We start from the raw sequence: 17263 nt of genomic DNA on the forward strand, positions 1-17263 counted from the left end.
ATATTTTCAGCGCTGTAAGGCAATATATCCTTCATACAAAATAAAACAACAGCCTTGATCTTTTTTTCTAAGAATAATTAATTGTAACAAAATTTCAATCTTTATCAGACACGTTCTATGTGCGTTTGGTATATGTGGCGGGGAAAATTCAAAGGCAGTTTAATAAATCATAAGTCATCGATCAAGAAATGCAAAAATTGGTCTTCAATGTTGACATATAAACCTGAAAATTTAGACGACCTTTTGTGGTGACGGGCAATTGTTGATGTCCGATACGTTAAAATGGCCTTCCCTTGAACCCTGGAAAATTTAATATTTCTTTGAAAAATGTATATGAATGGAAAACGGATATAGATTTGCACTTTTTTGTGGCGATCCGATAGTATCGCGCTCTAGGCTTTGCCGCTTCAGTTGCCTGGCCTTACAAACGCAGTCCGAGATCAATGAGAGGGATTTGATCTTTTCTACATGCCGTGCGTTTTACCTGTATATAGAGAACAAGAACATGCATTAATAATAATGATCGCCTTTCTGAATTTTTTTGCCCTTACACTGTTGCCTGTTGCATACAAGAGACACGTTTACATCGATCCAATATACAATGTAAATCTATTCCGGATTCTTCGCCTCACGTGAGCTCATGATCTCGATATAACTACTTGTTTATGAGGAGAAAGTGTTTTGTGCACGAATAAATACAAACTGAACATTTCTGTAAAATGCACATACTGTAAATCGCTTTATTTGCGAGAACTTCACTATTGCAGAAAGTTTACGGGGCCATCTTGACTCGAGAATAAGCTTTTCGTAAACAAAGTTATAACTAGTAGTGTTGAATAAATTGAGTGTTCGCGAAACATCGCGGAAATAAAGTCCCGTGAAATAGAAGTGATATACATTATAGTCTGTAGCGATAGCCATTTCCGGTCTTTGGGCAGATGATCATCTCCTATTAAACAGAATACATGCCAAGGTTCAATGTCAAAGATACTATACGGCTTCTACGGTCGTCCGTTTAAGACATCATTTTCACGGTACAAAGACAATGTTCTGACTTCAGTCACACTTAGAGCTTAGTACTTAAAGACACGAAGATGGGCAAATCAGATGAGTGTCACTAGCGCAAGGTCGCCCAACATCGATACCCGAAACCTTCTCACGCTTGACCAAATGTTGACAAGCACTGACCTGAGTCGATTGAAAATTTTATCATTTTCGATCGCATGGCGTCAAAAAAAACTTTCGGGCTTTTGTTAAAACGACTTCAATTTCAAAATATAAATAACACAAATATCCTCTCCTTTGTGTATCAGATTCTGAGATTGAGAGGTCGCTCAAGCCAGCGCCTAGAATTGTAGATGCTCTCTAATGCATTATTCAATTTTTCGTGTGGAGAGGGTCATGGAAAGTTCACTTCTATCATAATTACAAAGTCTACTGCATAAGCACAAAACACACACCGTGGTCGTGTTGACTTGACCATATTATAGTTATAAAAAATAGCTCCCCCTTCTTTTACGCTTCACCGCACAACATCAGCTGCTGCCAATTTTAATCCGGCAGTCTTCCGTATTCCCCAGCACATTATCCCTTTTATAAAATTCCAGAGCGTATTATATGGGTATGTACATATATTGGTATATTATCATCGCCCACAAATCGGAGCAATATATATACGTTCTGATCACATTATGCAGATTGTAATGTACAATTGTTGGTTTGACTGCAATGAGACACAAGACGACCATTGGTACTGAAAACCGACCTTTTCCATACAAAGTAACATGAGAGAAGTTTTTAGATTATAAAACTGATCGGGCACCTGCCTGTATCCATATTCACATACCAGAACATGGCAACTTTTAACTAAACCATCCTCTATTTGAGTTGGCCGTAATCAAGTTTTCAATTCACAGATTTTTCAATGAACATGCACACCCGTGCCTTGTAACCACAAAACATACCAGATGGAAGTACTACAGTACTCCGTGTACTGTCCAAGGCGTGTCTGCTGACACGGTATCAGAAAACGCAATTGGATCTGCCACAGACTCCACAGGTAAAACCACCGAGGAAGGATCACCAAGTCTACCTGAGTTCATTTCCTGAACCGCGTTCCCGGACACGATATTTCGAAAACCGAATCCATATCGCGTCAAGTGAGACCCAATACCACAACTGCATGATAAAACGATAGAATTTCTTATGAAATTTGTATGACATGTATTTCGTGGTAAAGAATCTGAAGCTTGGGATATGTGTCGAGTTTAACGCATGTACTATTAGTGGCGTTACAAATGCTTGTTTCTTCTGGGGAAATAACACGTGATCAGAATGATTTTTGCAACTTCTTCTATAATGAAATTAGGCAATTTTCAAATTAGATGTAACGTCTTCTGTTTTGTATAATGTGCACCGAATACAAAATCAACATCATCTGCATGTTAAAATTTGGGACTGGTGTAATATTTCTACATGCACTTTCATTAATTTATAAAGTTCCATGTGTATTTCATAATTTAGAAATTTCGTGATACGTTAATTTGAAAGTATGGGTGCTAACAGCATATCTAAAATACATGGAGCCGAGCAGTATTGATAAGTAAAACTTTTGGCCCCAATCTGTCGCTAAATCTCATAACCCCAAAACCAGGGAAATACTGAGGGAATATTCCATCCTTAAAACAACAAAGGAAAAATTAGTTTCTACTCATCCATGTGCATACACGTTCGTCTGGTTTTTTGGGGTTCATTGGACGAGAATAATATCTTAGGATAGTTTGTGTGCGGTGAAAGATTCAAGCCATGATCATTTAAACTTATTGCCGTAAATGATTTCAATGTTTTAGGTTCTCAATATCTAGTTTGGGTGGGGTTTTTTGTTGTTTTTTTTTTTAATTTATTTATTATTTGTTGTTGTTGTTTGTTTGGGTTTTGTGTGTGTTTTATATATATATATATATTTGTTTTTGTTGTTGATAAAATAAACAACGTCCAACGTCAATTCCGCGAGAAACTAGGAGAGCACGTGATGACCCTTGAATTCGATCTACTCCTCCAGTAGGGATGGTGAGGATATCTGGTATACAAAAAATGAGGGATAGAAATTCCTGCAGTATGACAAAACAACGAATTTTTATCTGTGGTCAATTTTCTGTCCACCAAGAAATAACACTGGGAACGTTTTTTTCACAATTTTTTTTTTATATATATATATTTAAAATCTAAGTAGGGCGCATTTGAAAATATATATAATATATATAAATCTTTTGAAACCAAAATATGGAGTACAACATTTAGACACCGCTCTTTCTGCGTTTGGGAATGTTCTCGTAACTCATAAACATGAAATGATACCGTTATTCGTAAGTTTGTATGTCATGTCCTTGAAAAAGTTTTCATAAAATTTCCATTGAAAGCGTGTGCATAAAAGACAACAATAGATGTCGATGAAATGTATACTGCGTCAAATTGATACATAATATGGATATACTAATATACTAAACGGAGGATTTATTGAAAATCTGATATACTTATATTTTAATCATGTCGCCGCTATTCGCGGGACGTAAAAGGGAGGATAAGAAACAGGGCGTGCTTTACAAATACAAGATGGAGGACCAAAGTTAACAGCTTCTCGAATATCGGTCCGACACGTTAATGGTTACATAAAAAATTCAAGTAAAATTGAGTATTAGGCTTCTGTCCCTATTAGTGACATCAAACAGAGAGAGCAGTACAAAATATCATTATCGATCAAATATTTATTATGTTAGTAAGAAACAACGTGATCAAATGTACGGGAGTGCGCAATGACGGAGATTGCACATAGATAAAGCCTTTAAATAGTTCCCAGCGCAAGCTGTGACTTACAATACAATACAATTTATAATTTTAAATAAAGGGCCACAATATACACACCAAAACAGAATTAATTGTAAAGTACTTCTTTACGATAACAAGTAGTTTTACGACACTGCTGTGCTCGGCGGAAAACACAACATTCTAGGCCCAGTACCGATCTCTTTTATGTAGAGTATATAAAAATGACTATCTTTGTAGGAAATCTAACAATTAACTTTGTGTTGTAATCCTTGCCAATCAGACACAATGTCCCTCCTCGAGTGACTTCACACATGGAGCTGTTGAGTTTCCACGCGCGTTGTGGTGGGTCAGTGATTACGTAGATAGACAGTAGTAATATCGCTAATAATGACAAACGGATTGTATCTTGTCGTATGTGATATCTTAGTTCACCTGGTGCAATACTTCAAATTATGCAATATTGCTCAATTATGGAGGAATATAGATATAGCTAACAGCAGGTGGCTGCTGGGATTCTAGATACTGCCTGTCTCTATTTGGTGCACTTTGAAGTTATTGAAATTTACATTGCTGCATGTAGGGATCAAGAAAGTTAAACGCCGCTTTCACTTCCGTTCGATTCAATTGACTTCCGTCGTAGCCCTGGTCCACTTTTCGACAATTTTTTTTTATTTCTTTCAAATATCAAATATATATTGATTTTAAAGTGTAATCTTAAGGAAATCCAATGTTAATTACTAAAATGAAAATTTGATTACACCCTTTAATTGATAGATGAAATTCATAGAGTTTAGCCATTGGATTACTCTAATTAAATATTTTATAACAAAATAAGAACGTTTTTGGTAATATTCAGGGTGCGTTGTTCTACTGTAATTTTCAATATATTTCTTTTTCTGTTTGCTAAAACACGATTTTCTACTGACACACTTCCAAAATCGTACAAATCATGATCATATTCATCTATTTACAATTCTAAAAAAGCAATAATGATAATAAAAACAAACTAGAACAACTACAAAAAGGTAAAATAAAGAAATAAAAACTGCCACCACAGTGTGATATGTGGTTGAAAATTCTCTTATCACCCTGTATTCAAAATGGCTTTCATAAACAATGAGGAGGGGAGTTCCTATATAGAAAAAATCCGGTTCCCTTATATCTTTATCATAGAAAGGTGTATTCATACGAAAGCATTGAGTTCCTTTTCGTAGCTGAAAAAAAAAATTGCGAATAAATGCGTAACTTTCGCGTTATAACGCGACAATTTTACAATAGAAAGTGTAGATTTTGCTTATAAACACGAATTTATGGATTGAATGCGCTCAATATAATAAAGTAGCATGAACTAATTTGTTCATTGCAATGAAGGAAATAACGATAGACTTGTCCACCTGTACTTTGTAATGTTGTATATGCATATCTCTTGATATAATCTGACTGCTTTAAGAAGATCATCTTAATTGACCTTTAATTCTGTTGTACATATTTTGTGTTATTAGTTGTTACATAGGAGAGGTCTTTCTAGACAATAAATTATGTTAAAACCAAACGAAAATTATACAAAGGTTTGTTACAACTGTTGCTGTGAGAATTCTATGGGTTTTTCCAAAAGATGACAGCCAAGGGTCATAATCTTTAATTATATTCTGTCATAACTGACCTTTGACCTATGGAGAGGGCTTATATCGGCATCGTACCTGCTGCCTAATCCTATTTATATATGTATTTTCTATATATACATTTCAATGGGCGAAATTTTATACCCTCGTATTAAAAGCTGTTGTTAGATAAGCAACACTCGCTGGTATTAATCAATTATGAATATGAATTCTACTTAATTTGCATTCAATGAAACTATAATAGCGTATATACCAAAAATTCTGAAATATGCGTGTGTAAAATGTAGGCGTGTTAGCGTGTGCATGTAGTTCTTTACTTAAAGGATACTTTTAAATGCATAAGCATCAGTCTTCGTTCATTGTACTAATCACGGGTTCCTGTTATTTACATAACTAGATTTATATAGAATATTTCTCGTTATAACGCCAAAAATACGCGTTTATTCGCTTATAACGCCAAAAATATTCGTGTTATTCGCGAAAGTTTCGCGTTATAACGCGAAAAAAATTTCAGCTACGAAAATAAGCTTAATGGGCTTTCGTATATTGATTGATTGAATATTGTTTAACGTCCCTATCGAGAGTATTTCACTCATATGGAGATGTCACCACTGCCGGTGAAGGGCTGCAAAATTTCGGCCTATGCTCGGCGCTTATGGACTTTGAGCAGGGAGGGATCTTTATCGTGCCACACCTGCTGTGACACGGGACCTCGGTTTTTGCGGTCTCATACGATGGACCGCCCCATTTAGTCGCCTCTTACGACAAGCAATGGCTACTGAGGACCTATTCTAACCCGGATCCGCACGGGACTTTCGTATTTTGTCGCTGATATACAAAGCTCTTGTTACCGACGCAAATGAATCGTTGTGATTGAAAAGCTATTCAAAACGCAAAGGGGCTAAGCCCGTTTTGTGCCCGAACTCTGTAATACCATTTATGGAGTTCGGCACCAAAACGGGCTTAGCACCTGTGTCAAAACGTTAGAAGTCCTTTGCTATAGCAACAATAACACTTATTCTGGACGGGGTGTAATTTCCGGGTATTCATGAATGCGACAACGCCGTATTACCTAATCAATATTATAGTTGTATATAGACAACTTCTAACGATTTTCACGTTAACATTTAAAAAAAAGAAGAAGATATGCAGTGATATGAATACTTTATTTATAGTCATATATATAAGTGTATGGCAATTTCTCTCTTAATGGGTCACCTGTTACCATTGTTAGCCATTCGATACAAGCTGTTATGTTTTACCTTCGTTCTTTTTCCTATGTGAACTACTCTAGTACCACCCCTTTCGCTTGGATACTACAAAAAGTATATCTTAAACTCAGTTGTAAGTCAGCGATACTAAATGAAGAACTATAGGTTTAATTTGTATAATATGGTATTCATATGAATAATTTTATCATATTCATCCTCTAGACGACCTTTGGAACCAAAATTATATAAGTTGTATGCGGTTTTGTTGCAAAATGATAAAGGTATATATAGGATTTTATAGCACTCGCCGTGCTTGTCTGACTTTGCAATGTTCTAGAGGTGGATGTAAATATACAGTTTCAAATAAATAATTTTGAATTGTAAATCTGTTAATAATGATTATTCATGTTTTAGTTTTAAAATTTATCATTTTTATATATTTTTCAGATAGAGTAAGAACAGGTTTTTTAATGAAGATAACGCATCGCGCGCTTTTTTGATAAGTCAGACTCATAGTGTCTTTTATTTTGCGATAAAACCATATAAAACCTATTTATAATTCTGGCTCCAAATACCAGTATCACCAGTATGATGAATATATGCTATAATAAGTCACATAAACACCAGATTATACAAAATAAACCTATAGTTCTTTATAGTTCTACGTTTAGTATATTTGACATGAAGATGTTATATACAAACTAAGTCAAATCACGTGGGGGAAAAAACCGAGTACCCCAACTTGAGGCGCCATAGTGACCCACAGGGAACATGGTCTGAACAAATTTCAATCTACCCTGTTAAAAGACATTCAAATTACCATGTTTGTGGTTTTGTCATTTCCGGTCGAAATAAATAAAACACAACAAGAGCTCTTTAATATTTCCAAACTATATTCCATTGGAAGGGGTGCGGTCCATACTTAATCAAATGTGAAGAATTTAGGTGGCAGAGGGCAGTTTTTTTTGGGGGGGGGAGGGGTCTGAAACATGTGGGTAGGGGGATATACATGAAAGTCAGATTATGACAAACTAATAAAACCATTTTTCCCTATTGTGTCAATATTTGTATTTCATATTGGTTTAGTTAATAAATTATTACCCTAAATTACATGCAATCCATACATGTAACTTGTGCTAGTGCACAAAACATGCTCTGCTTGGGAACCCCCTTTCTTGCTTTGATTTCCTCTCATTTGGGCTATATCCGCACCACCCAAACCCCATCAGAGTACCGTGCAAGGGGCTTTAGACACTGTGCACAGTCTGCCCTTCTTAAAAACCTACTTTTCATATGGGGCTATCCACCTTTCCTTTCAGCTACAAACCTTTTGCTGGACCATGCATGTTTTCATCAGAATTTCTTCAGGAACTGACCCACAGGCACTTGTTTCTGTAAATGACTTATGACCTCTGTATACTAATAATAGTTAATACTAATAATAGTTATTATTAGTATACAGAGGTCATAAGTCATTTACAGAAACAAGTGCCTGTGAACTGACCACGTGTCTTAGTTTCGTATTTGCACCAATCTATATGCTAGGATAACAGTGTTATTATTAGTATACAGAGGTCGCAAGTTATTTAGAGAAACAAGTGCCTGTGGCTAGGAATCATGGTGACACCTACATGTTGCATATCAAGTTTTTCATTAAACACTCGGTTACACTTGACATGTATCCTAAAAATATTTTGTTCCTTGGGGATCCAGGTTAGAATAGGCCTTCAGTACCCCTTACTTGTCGTAAAAGGCGGCTACATGGGGCGGTCCTTCGAATGAGACACCAAAAAGTCACAGCAGGTGTGGCACGATAAAGACCCCTCCCTGCTCATGGGCCGTAAGCGCAGAGCATAGGCCTAAATTTTGCAGCCCTTCACCTGCAATGATAACGTCTCCATAAGAGTGAAAAATTCTCGAGAGGGACATTAAACAATATACAACCAACCAACTCAAAATTATTTCACCGGCAATAGTGACGTCTCCATATGAGTGAAAAATTCTCGAGCGGGATGTTAAACAATATACAACCTATTATCAAACACATTTTGACACATGTAATTCACTTCAAATATGGGGTATTTCCATTTTTTAAGAAAGTTGAAAACTATCCCCTGTTACCGGTACGTTACAGACGCGAGTTTTGATCTGAGAATTCGGTTCAAGTAAGCTAAACACCAAAGGTAAACTGAAATCGCACTTTTGTCTGTTTCCAAGTTATTAAAATAACAAGTCTAGGTGCTTATCAAATTACCTGTTTACCACAGAAAGTGCTCATTAAGTACACATGTGTAGGGATCAGTTTTGCTAGGTTTGGCATGTTTTTCACTTTTTGGAAGAATCTCGGGAGGTATCTGCCAGCTTTGACGTAACGGTCAGTGATCCACGCTTTTCTTCCTATTGTTACATATATTTTTTTCGTGGGTGCCTCATTCAGCAAAGGTAAAACCAAAAACGGGTGAAGCTGTCTCTATTGTTAGCGCCGACACCTGTTGTCCTTGCTACCTTTGAAACAAATATCGCTTACCTGAGAAAGAACAATACAGTCTTTCAGATCAAGACATTGGAATGACAGCCGCACGCATGTGTTTTAATTAATATGATACACCTCTAAGTTCAAATTCGAGTTTCTTTCATGCGAAAAAAGTAAGTCATTCTCTTAAATAAGTCAGTATACCCTATCACAGTTAATAATCTCTGTCAATATTTCTAATTAATGGGGTTTTTTTTAATTTAGAAATTTTTTGGACGTAACATGCATCAAGACTTTCCACGACGCGGGCTACTCCAATTTGCTTTCATGAACTCAAGAATTTTGACGAAAAATATACTCAAATAACCCCCGTTAGACGTAGGAAAGGGTTTTTATTTTATCGATATGGGTAATTACCGCTATCAAAATCCTTATTTAATATTTATATTGCGATTTATAAATTGCTCCGTCACTCGACTGCGGTGAAACAAATTCTGAATAATGTATTGAAATGACGAGCTGAGGAATAAACAAGAAATAGTATCCGATAAAATTGATAATATGTCATCCGATAGATAGCGTTGCATCGCTACAAACCGCGAAAATAAAAACAAACAGTGCTAACATTGAACACAATGATCAATCTCTGTAGTAAACAATGACGATCTGTGCAAATATCCGCCTGTTTTCTTGTGTTCAGGAAGAGCACCATGGAAAGTTCTCCGATCGTAATTATAGGATCTGTTTTCCCAAAAGATTTTGTTTTATACTCCACAGGAAAAGGGGGATTTTAAAATAACTTTACATCAAATATTTATAAGAAATGACAATATCATTATTAAGATAGAACGATAGGATCTCGCGATGAGAATGAGGTCGGGAAAAGATGAGAACCAGGTACACGAATGGGTCACGGCCACATGTTTGGTTCCGTAAATCTCATTTGCACATCCATTGTGACCCTCCATTAACGGTTCAGCTTTCTTTGGGATCACCGAAACCCTGATTGATAAAAACATTCGTTTTTCGGTTCACTTAGAGAAGACGGGATGTTTTCCTTCTTCCCTGCACTCACGTATCTGTCGATTTCTTTGATTCACATGCCAACACTAAGCGTGCATTCAGCACGTCTCGATCTACGTCAGAAAACGTAGGGGATTCGCCTCTAATGGCTAACTGCAGTAGGTGCCAATTTTCAATCCGAATCCCAAATGACAGTTTTATCAAAATTCAATGTACCAGAAAGATTGAAACACACTAGCAGTTCTGTTCGGATTCCAAAATTATCCTAGGTGATATGACGTAATTCTGAGCGATAGAACGCTGTCTCCTCTCATCAGATCTTCAACCTAAGAGATCTCCTAATCAATTTGTTTTTAGAAAAAAGTTTTTCTTGAAAAAGAATTCACTGAATATGTGAACAGAGGGGCTTTCAATCCTGATCGAGATCTAGGCGCGCGACTTGCATTTTTTTTCATCATTGAAAGGTATGGAAAAATGTGCAAAGCAACAGAAATACGATTGAATGTGTTGCATATGTCGCCTTAACGATTGCTAATTGTGGATATCAGAATGACTCAAACTGTGAAATGAAGTGGCCATAAAAAATGGAATATTTCACCCAAATTTAGCAACCATATCTCAAACATTTCTTACATAGTCCCTTTCAAGAAGGCATGGTCCACTATTTATTAATTGAATGTTGGATGGTCATGTTCTCTCCAATACATTACTTTATGTTTAAACTTTTTACTCCTAAATTAAAAGATGGCGGACAAAGGTGTTACTGGGAATTCGTTTTCTTTATGTACCAAGTGCAAAAACAAGGTGTATCGTACTGGCACCTGGGATGTCTATCTTTGGCACCACTGCTTACATACAGATCGGTGTGTAGAGTCGTACCTGCGAGACTTGGTAATTGAATAAAAAAAACTCGTTCCTTAGCGATAAAAGACGTTCAGAATCAGCTGACCTGCAGTGACCTATCTGACCCTTGATAGCTTCGACATGCCTCCGGTTTTTTGTTTCACTTCTCTGTAAAAGCTGTGTTCTACACTGGATGTAGCAAGTATCAATCGCCATTTCCTCTTTTTAAATCGACGCGATGCTGTTGATTGTGCCGTTCTTAACCCTGTATCAAACTTTAATAAAGAGCTACGAATACATGTATTGTAGACCTTGACAAGTCTTGTTAAAGCGTCCTTAAAAACATGTGGAGTTCTTGTATTGCACCTGCAAATTTTTGTAGAAAATTGTGTACTTCCTGTATGGCCTGAACTCACGATCCCTGGACATCATCATTACAAAGATTCATGCAATCCGTTAGGGAAAAGAACCCTTCATCCGGGCTTGATTCTACGATCATCTTCACCTTAATTACAAGTCCTAAAAATGTCAATCTGATTAAAATAAGATCTTTGATCCGCTCCGTTATTGTTATGTCGCTAGCGACATAACAATAACGGAGCGGATCAAAGATCTTATTTTAATCAGATTGTAAAAATGTAAGAATCGTAAAGAGAAGAAATTGGCATTACGGACCCGCTGGCTTGGCAGTCTGTGGGTGGTTTACGTCATATCTGGGCGACACATTTACGCTATGCTCATGGATACAGACTAAAACGCGTAAACATTCCTTGACAACGAAGCGTTCGTGTATTTTGAAGTTTTATTTAACATACTTTTTTTACTTTTCAGATTTTATTGATGGGGGACAATCGTGGATGATATAACAAATGTTTTGCTTGCGCTGTAGACAACGAAACATTTTTAAAAGTTGTATATGGTGAAACCATTTCGATCTTTTTCGAAACTGTGTATTTTTGTAACAAGAAACTTTGATATTTTGGTATAAGGAAATGATCAAAAGACCGAATGGCTTTTATAGACTTGACTTCCGCGTTTGATTGCGATATAAGTGGTTGTAAATAAAGAACGAATATTAGCGGGACGTGCCACCACACGGCGACCACGTGCAACAAGTTAGCTGGATCCGTCACGCCTCTAGGAGGCAACCCCCAAGTGTACTAAATTCAGAGAAATGGATAAATTAAGATCAACGATAAGATTTTACCGTTGTTTCACAATTAAACATGCAGAGTTTCAGTGATAGAAATATGTAAGAGTATGTGTGGGAAAGGAAAGAGGGGAAAATAAACAAAATGATATCAAGTGGGAAAATCTTCAAAGAAAGCAAAACAGACTAGGTCTAATCAATTATAGGCATAAACATTTGGTCAGGATGATCGGAAAATGAAAGAACTATTATAACTGTATACATGTATCAAACAATCATAAGATAAACCATATCTAAAAAAACAAATGATATGTTGTAAAGTGGTTTACGATAATTAACTTCCGCTATGATGGTCAAATATTGAGTTTGCAATGCAAATAGTGCTCCAAAAATGAGTTTCAATGCATTGTAAGTGTTATACGAATTTGTTGAGTATGATTGGCTACGTTGAAAGGAAACATGTACCACGGTATTGCTCAGCCATTCCTTCTCCTTTTTAAATTGATACTCTTGCATTACATGAAGTTGTGAAACACCTGCGTAGATTGAAAAGTTTTGAAATATATATAGTATGTAATCAAGATTGTGTTTGCAAAGGGAAAAAAAAGGCTTCGAGGTTTGAAGTCAGAGTCGCATTTCGAGACGTCATTATACTGTAAAGGTATACCATGCTGGTTTTAAGTTTATTCTTTATGATTACTAGATGTGTAATGGCGAACACATTACTCTGCATATATTGTCTATACAGTAAAGTGGAGTAGGACACATCACAAAGAAAATACAACATATTGTCGTGTTTTGTAAATTTCTCCTAACATTTACTTATCTATTGACATTGTCATTATATAATTTGTTGAAGAGGATGCTAATTATCATCATGGGCATTAATGAATATAAATCATATATATCACACTTCAAAGATTTATTTATCGTAAGTATTTTCCACTTCCGGTTTTCAGCATCCATAGAATCACTGCAAAACAAATAATTATAATCGGTCTTTGTCGACGATCAAACGAATCCGAGAAGAGGAGATACGGCTGTTTGCAATATTTGTCACTTAAGAGGTAGACAAAACAAACATTTCGCACAAAGCAAAAACATCTTCGGAGTGGCCGGATTAGTTATCTATCGGCCTCCATCAAAGACCGGAAGTATTGCCGTGGAATGTGCAAATCGATTATATACTAATTCTCGCATACACGAGAAATAACGGGATTCGGACAAAAGGTGACCAATCCATTATCACATTTTTAACCCGGAATATGATTTGATTAACACCCCCATATGAATTCTTTGATATCTATCGCCCCAATTACACAGACAGCCACATCTACTTAGTGAAGAAAAGAACTCTTTTCTAAACTCGTAGTTTAGATGTAAATAAATCTGCTTCGTCAAGTCATAAACTGCGACCAATAAAATAATCTTACTTTGTCCACTCAAAGTTTTGTTGTTATCTAAATCACTGTTCTTTTCGTGGTCATTGAATTCCAGTCAACAATCGCGATTAATGCAAGTTATGGCATAACGTGTTCGAATGAATTTTCCCGAAAACCAATGAACATTTAACATGCTGACAATGTACGTAGGTCATATATCTTCAGCTTTCAATCAAATGGAAACCAGTGTGACATATGGTTACTTTCTTTTGCAATTAAACTGGAATCTCGTGTTGTGCGATAAAAGCGTGAGAACTTTTTTCTGCGCAGCAGAAACTGGCGTTATGCATTGGTTTATCGCTTGTTATGAAAAAATGTGATTGGATGACAGATAAACAAAACGTGCTCACCGAGAGAAAAAACAGTCTGAATTTCCTCGTAGCTTTCCTTTTTTATGTATTTAATGGGATGCTTTGTTTACAAAATAATAGAAGTGAGGAAAAATGGCTTTGTACGAATGTCATGGGATTTGAAATGAATGCCATTCGTTACACATTATATGGCGTAATATTTTCTCACGACTTTCTGAAATGCTGCATATGTTTAAAACGGCAGCGTTTCACCTTATCACCCCTGCATGTGTTACCAATAAACAAAGTATATATTTCCAAGTATAAATCTTTCTTCTTATCTTTAATTGTATAATTCAATATCATCGTTATCCAAAAACTTGCAGCGAGGCAGATTGGGTGACTAATTATAATGCATCCATTATTTTTGAATGAGATACTGAAGACATTTGTCATGTACAATTTTTGGCACATTTGTCCAAGTGCATGAAAAAGATGTCCCGATGAAATACACGCTTGGGTTGTATATAGAATGAAAATAGATAAAATATCGTTTGTGTAGATAAAACTGCATGTGATTTACACGCCGCTTGTAAAAGAACATCTTGCTGTGATCGACAGTGTAATGTTATGGAAAAAAAATATCTCACGATATAAGTAGTAGCATTTTCGTCCATGATAATCTGCTTTGTGACGGATATGATGCAATTCTGAGAGGGTATTATCTTGTAAGGAGTTAAGATGTACACAACAAGGGGCAACCACTCGACAAAATATTTCACATCAAAGAGCTATCCAATAAGCATTGTCTCTCTCTTGTATTATGTGTCAAGTGCTTCAGATGCCAAGGCAAGGTCAATCTGCTTCCTCTTTCTCATAATGTTACTTCAAAGCCCAAAAGGTCTCAGCGCGATCGACACGCCCTCTTGTGGAGAATAATTGTCAGAGAAATGTCGTTAGTTGGAAAAGCACACCCGAACAATGAAAGATATGTGTTTTTTGTGAACGCCAGAAACAGCTAGCAGCAGCGAGATTAGCATCGAAAGCATGTCGAAAATGAAAAACGTATGCTTCTTCCAATCTTTCTCACGAGTCACACCAAGATGTTTTTACTACGAGTCTTACTATTTGGAGAGATGATGGCGGGAAACCGTCGCACGCACCCACGTAAGACACACTGTTCACTTCAAATTATGTCATACGTGATTAGTTGTCCATATGGCCGGTCATATGTTTGTTATTAGATAAATATTATTTTCCATTAAACGAAATTCCCATGGAAAAGTATCTTACTACGGGCGATGACGAATTCCGCCATTCTTGTATCCTGTTGCATTCCACGGTCTTGTACAGCGATACCCGTCACTAACAGAGCAGTGATGTCACTGGTAGAGGACTTGCATTTGTCAGTTATAACTCGAGTTACACACATTAACCCAATTCCGTAGTTTGTTTACATGGACTTGTTCATTGGAGGGAGATTGGTGTGAATAGCAGGTTTTTATTTTAAATCAAAATGTTACATGGTCAACATGACGGAAGTTGTGTGGTATTCATTACAAATCTTACTGACTATACGCCATTCGTTAAGGTTCTCTCTTTCATCCTAATATTATGGTGATGCATATGGCACATCAAACCTTGCAATATTCAATCTTCACCATTTGATTTTATGAATTTTTTTCATTTGTACTTTCTAATTTCCCATTTGTGTCTTGTTTATTTTCCATGTGTGTTGTTTAACTTTTCATTCGTATTGTACATTTTCCATTTGTATTGTGAAATGTTTCATTTTTTTTCATTTATATTGTACCCGACATCTTCGTTAGCCAAGGGTGACGCTCCACGGTGTTTCTCTTTTTGAACAGAGAACCACCGTGGAGCGTCACCCTTGGCTAGCGAAGACGTGTACCCGAGGGCTTGATTATTTTGATTTATTATGAGGGATTTCATTAGTCAAGTTTTAGCTTGTATTGTGTTGAAAACGAGCAAGATGTTCCGGAAGCTCAACCACAAAATGAACTGACCCCCTATTTCCGTTCAGGACTATAGTTATAACACAAGGTTGATAAGCGAGGGAATGTATAGTAAAATCAACATGAAGGTAAACAGTGGTTATGAAAAAGATGTAGTCTATGACATGATAATTAAACCAGGGTTCAAACCAATGAAATCCTATGTAACAAATCAAAATAAACAATCCCTCGGATACAATACAAATGAAAAATTATACAATACAAAAACTTTTACAATAGAGATGAAATTTATACATTACAAAAGAAAAACATTTTACAATACAGATGATACATTATACAATACAGATGATACATTATACAATACAGATGATACATTACACAATACAGATGATACATTATACAAAACAGATGATACATTATACAAAACAGATGATACATTATACAATACAGATGATACATTATACAATACAGATGATACATTACACAATACAGATGATACATTATACAATACAGATGATATATTATACAATACAGATGATACATTATACAATACAGATGATACATTACACAATACAGATGATACATTATACAATACAGATACAGATGGAGGGTATACAATACAAATGATACATTATACAAAACATGATACATTATACAATACATATGATACATTATACAAAACAGATGATACATTATACAATACAGATGATACATTATACAATACAGAAGATACATTACACAATACAGATGATACATTATACAATACAGATGATACAGTACACAACACAGATGATATATTATACAATACAGAAGATACATTATACAAAACAGATGATACATTATACAATACAGATGATACATTATAAAATACAGATGATACATTATACAAAACATGATACATTATACAATACAGATGATACATTATACAATACAGAAGATACATTACACAATACAGATGATACATTATACAAAACAGATGATACATTACACAATACAGATGATACGTTATACAATACAGATGATACATTATACAAAACAGATGATACATTATACAATACAGATGATACATTATACAATACAGATGATACATTATACAATACAGATGATACATTATACAAAACAGATGATACATTATACAATACAGATGATACATTATAAAATACAGATGATACATTATACAATACAGATGGAGGGTATACAATACAAATGAAAAATTAAACAACACAAATGGGTTGATTGATTGAATATAGTTTAACGTCCCTCTCGAGAATATTTCACTCATATGGAGACGTCACCACTGCCGGTGAAGGGCTTCAAAATTTAGGCCTATGCTCGGCGCTTATGGACTTTGAGCAGGGAGGGATCTTTATCGTGTCACACCTGCTGTGACACGGGACCGCGGTTTTAT

This window comes from Ostrea edulis, chromosome 5, assembly GCF_947568905.1.
Source record: "Ostrea edulis chromosome 5, xbOstEdul1.1, whole genome shotgun sequence".
Classification (NCBI taxonomy): Eukaryota; Metazoa; Mollusca; class Bivalvia; order Ostreida; family Ostreidae; genus Ostrea; species Ostrea edulis.